The following is a 5115-nucleotide window of genomic DNA, read 5'->3' as shown; positions in this document are numbered from 1 at the left end:
CAAGTAATTAATGCGTAAACATATCACAATGTTGTAGTTATCTTTCTAAAACTCTCGAAGGATTGGATTTGTATCCTCAGTCACCTCAAAGCAGCGGTGGAACAAGTGCTTTGTGTAAAGCTCTTTAAAGTTGGAAATGACCTGCTGATCCATAGATTGCAAGATTGAAGTCGTGTTGGGTGGGAGGTAGAGGACTTTCACGAATTTGAACTCATCGAGAATGTCATCTTCAAGACCAGGTGGGTGGGCTGGAGCATTTTCAAGGATTAGTAATGCTTTCATTGGGAGTTTATTTTCTTGAAGATTTCTTCACTGCAAGACCAAAGATGATATTTACCCATTCGATAAAAAGCAGCCATGTAACCCATGCCCTAGCATTGGTGCACCACATAACCTCTAGTTTTTCTTTAAGAGTCTTGTCTTAAAGGCTCAAGGATTTTTGGAATGATACACTAGCAGTGGCTTTACTTTACAGTCTCCACTAGCATTTGCACACAATGCAAGGGTCAAAAGGTCCTTCATGGGTTTATGGCCTGGCAGCTTCTTCTCCTCTGCGGTGATGAAAGTCCTCCAGGACATTTTTTTCCAAAACAATCCTGTTTTGTCACAGTTGAACACTTGTTGGGGGATGTAGCCTTCCTTTGTGAGAAGCATAGCAAAATGTGCGATGTACTCCTCAGCTGCCTTATCGTCAGCACTCGCAGCTTCACCATGCCTCACCAATGAGTGGATGCCAGATCTCTTCTTGAAGTTTTCAAACTAGTTGTGACTTGCCTTAAACGTATCTTCTGCTGCCTCTTTTCAGGTTGATGGTTCTTTCTTCTTCAAGTCGCCATAAATAATACGTGCCTTTTTGCACATTACAGTCTCCGTCACTGTACCTCCTGCCAGCTCTTTCTCTTTCACCCAAACCAGCAGAAGCTTCTCCATTTATTCATGGACATTTGTCCTTAATTGGGACTGAACTGTAGTTTCTTTCACTGGATTTGCACTTTTGATGGCATCCTTTTGTTTAAGGATGGTACAAATTGTAGATGTATTGCGATCATACAGCCTTGCCAGTTCAATCACTGGTACATCACACTCATGTTTTTCTAGTATTTCCTGTTTTACCTCCATCAACATCATTTTCTTCCTCTTCTCACCACTGTCCTTTACACTCACTTTCTTCAGCCCCATGATAGCCACATAAAAGTTAGTAAAATATGCAAAAATGATGCAAGAACAAGTACAGCACACGAGATTTGACTTGATTCTGTGGGTAACACGTGAGAGAGAATGGGATACTAGTGTTGTGCTGCTGATATTGGACCCATGCGCCAATGCGCCAGCTAGCAGCAGCTTTCCAAATCACTACTCATATCTCAGAATTATGCTCAGATCTCAAACAAAAATTCAGACCGAGTCGCAGCTCATATCTTAAAAAAATTTATATGTAGGTCTGCTTGTATCTCAAGGTACCACTGTACTAGTGAATTAAAGAAGAAGCCACACTGAGACTGACAGGAGGTATAAGGTCATAGAAGGAGCTGGTTCCACACCCATGTGTGGCAGATAAAAATTATGAGGGATATCTTGGTATATAGCCAGTAGCTGCAGCCGTCACAGCCATGCAGGTGCAGGTTCACATTAGATTTGGACAGACAGTAAAGAAACTGCTGAGCCAAAAACTGATGGGCCATTCCTTTATTCTAGCCATGCAACCAGCCAGTGAGTAAATACAAACACACAGAGGGCTCCAAAACCCACTCATACATTCTCCGGTTCCACAACCAGGAGAATCTTTTCTGGTTTTCCCTAGAATCAAAGGCCCCCACCAGTCTCAGCAGAGCTCACAAAGTCCCTCGCCCTTCTAGTTCCCATCTGCCAACATGGCTTCTTGCTCTTCAAAACTGGCTCCTCTTTCAGCAATCTGCTCTCTTGGCTTCTTTCTTCTCTCACTCTCCAAAAAAAATGACCTCCTTCTTCTTCTTAAACATTTTGGTGTGAAAACCCCTCCTCGTGCACACATTAGCATAACAAAGCCTCTTCCCAAGCAGGAAGGTAATTAGCAGTTTCACCTGGGCAGTGGCCTTTTTTAACAGCAAAAGTGAGCAAACTTCAAAATCATATTTTACAAACTCATTGCCCAACACTTGGCTACAGTGGTACCTCCTGAGGAGTTTGGGGTCCCAGTCCAACATCAGGCCCACAGCCCAGGGTTCCAGTGCCAGAAGAGAAGTTCTCATAACTTTTAGATGTAAAAACCTGTGGTGATTGTGGCTGAATGAGAAGAGAGCTGCAGGAGTCTCACACAGCTCCTCTTAAAGGGCCCACTCTTGTACATTCTTGGGCTCACTCCTTTGAAAGGAACCAGGGACAAGGGGTGTGGGGACTGGATTATTGGCATCAGGACAAGACATGGGTGGGGGCAGCTTTCTGTCAGACAAAAGTGCTGGCAGAGGCCATTGTTTCTTTTCTAAAACCAGGCCACTCTCCCAAAAGAGCTAGCAGGCAGGCACCATAGCTGAGTTTCCATCTACCTGGCTCACATTGTTCCCCTCACCATGGTGATTCCCTGATACCCTGCCCCATCCAAGGAGTGGATACAGCCAAGCTGTTTCAGTGGCTTTTCCATACAAAGAACTCCTCTTGTCTTTTGTTTCAGACTTTCTTAAAATCTCTCAAACAAGCAGCATCTGGCCTCTGTGTACCCCATGCATCTTGCTAAGTGGCCCCAGGCCACACACTAGTGACAGCTGGCCTTGGTGGACAGCTTGGCCGCTCCTGGGCACCTCCAAACCCAGCACGAGTAGCAGCCACTTACACATCATGATGTAGCTTGTGCCCAGTGGCCTAAGACAGAGCATAGCTATTGGCTGGCTTTGCATCTCCTGAGATGTCCCAAAGCCAATGCACCTGGTGGACAGCTTCAGACCATGCCAGAGTATAGCTCTACCACCTCCATGAGCAACAGATTCAAGGGGTGAACTCGGTGAGCACCTAAGCCCCACTGAAACAAGTCCTACTCATTAGGTCGTCTCCTGCATAGCAGGTCCTCCACTGTAGTCATAGCCAGTCCTCAAAGCTGATCAGCCTGAGATCCCTCTCAGTGATGCCTACACCAAACAAAGCTCAACTATAGTGCACACAGCCCACACAGGGGTGCAACTGGAATGCCCTGCTCAGGTGACAGGAGACTGTGCCAGTAGGCCCTACAGGATACCTACTATACAAGTCCACTCTACCAAGCATTGGAGACTTAGAAGTCCTACCTAATACATATAAACAAACACAGGGAAGCAGCTAAAAGAATAGAGACAAAGAAACATGTCCCAAATAAAACAACAGGAGAAATCTCCAGAAAAAGAACTAAATGAAATGGAGGCAAACAAACTACTAGTTATAGAGTTTAAAACAGTGGTTATAAGGATGCTTAAGGAACTTAATGAGAACTTTAACAATGAAATAATAAGCAAAAAAAAAGACATAAAACTATAAAAAGGTCAGAAATGACAGAGACACTGACTGAAATGAAGAAAAATTTGTAGGGAATCAATAGTAGAATACATCAAGCTGAGAAACAAATCAGTGATTTAGAATATAAGGAATACAAGAGAGCTCCCATAAAACTGTCAGCTGGTTTCTCAACAGAAACTTTGCAGGCCAGAAGGTAGTGGCAAGAAATATTCAAAAAGTCAAGATGTACAACCAAGATTACTCTACCCAACAAAACATATAAGAGCTTCCCAAACAAGAAAAAGCTAAAGTAGTTTATCATTACCAAACCAGTATTATATGAAATGTTAAAGGGTCTTCTTTAAGAAGAAGAAGAAAGAAAAGATAAAAAATATGAACAATAAATTGGCAATAAATACATATCTATTGACAATTGAATGTAAAAATAAAAAAGCAAGCAGATCAGGAACAGAATCATAAATACAGAGAACATTTTGATGGTTGTCAGATGGGAGGGAGATGCACGGGTGGGTGAAAAAGTTAGAAGGATTAAGAAGCACAAATTTGTTGTTGCAGAATAGTCAGAAGGAAGGACGTAAAGTACAACACAGGGAATATAGTCAATATTCTAATAACCATGGATGGTGTCAGATGGGTACAAGACTTATCAGGATGATCACTTAATAAGTTATATAATATCTAATTATTTTATTACCTAAAACTAATGCATGTAAGCTGTAAACAAAAAATTAAAAAAAATTAAAAATATGTAAAGCAAAAATGAATGACTATAGACCTCCATACAACGCTCTGCCCTTGATGTTCTAGGACTTGAACTGCCCCATGCCAACAACTCCACCACCATGGAGGACCAAACAAGTACAACATAAAGTTACTCAGAGAGGGATCCAAGATCAATGCAAGCAAGAACCAGCAGGATGATGGTAAAATGTTTATTGGAGGCTCAAGCTGGGATGCAAGCAAGGGTATTTGCCTCAATTTGGGGAAGTTGTAGACTGCACAATTAAAATAGATGCAGTCACCAGAAGATCAAGAGGATTTGGATTTATAGTTTTCAAAGATACATTCAGTGTTAACAACATTGTGGAATTGAAGGAATCCAAACTGGATGGCAAATTGATAGACACAAAAAAGACCAAAGCTTTGAATGGGAAGAAAAGCTCAATTTTGTGGATGAATTGAGCTCAGATACTTCTACAGAACAAATTTTAAAATATTGTGGAACCTTTGAAGACACTGAAAATATTGAACTTCTCATTGATACAAAAACAAATGGAAGAAGAGGTTTTTATTTCATCACATAAAGAGATGAGCCAGTAGAAAAAACTGTTAGGAAGTAGATTATCATCCAGTTGGTTCTGGGGAGTGTGCCCTCAAAGCTGTCCCACTCAGAGAGGTATATAGGCCGCAGCAGCAACAACAAAAGGAAGGAAGGGGGGCTGCTACTGGTGGATGAGATGGTATTAGGGGTCATGCAGAGGTTAGGGCCAAAACTGGAACTAAAGGTTTAATAACTATTGTGATCAAGGATATGGAGATTACAATAGTGCCCATGGTGGTGATCAAAAGTATAGTAGCTGTGGCAGCTCTGATTCTACCGGGTATAACAATGGGAACTATGGATAGGGATAGGGATATGCTGACTACAGTGGCCAG

General features: G+C 42.1%; 1 pseudogene; it reads left to right on the top strand.

The window, feature by feature from the left end:
* Positions 1 to 1213: 1213 nt before the first annotated feature.
* Positions 1214 to 4915, top strand: LOC136335643 (heterogeneous nuclear ribonucleoprotein D-like pseudogene; annotated as a pseudogene).
* The last annotated feature ends 200 nt before the right edge of the window (positions 4916 to 5115 follow it).

Source organism: Saccopteryx bilineata, chromosome 4, assembly GCF_036850765.1.
Source record: "Saccopteryx bilineata isolate mSacBil1 chromosome 4, mSacBil1_pri_phased_curated, whole genome shotgun sequence".
NCBI lineage: Eukaryota > Metazoa > Chordata > Mammalia > Chiroptera > Emballonuridae > Saccopteryx > Saccopteryx bilineata.
This window is presented reverse-complemented; position numbering and strand designations above follow the sequence as displayed.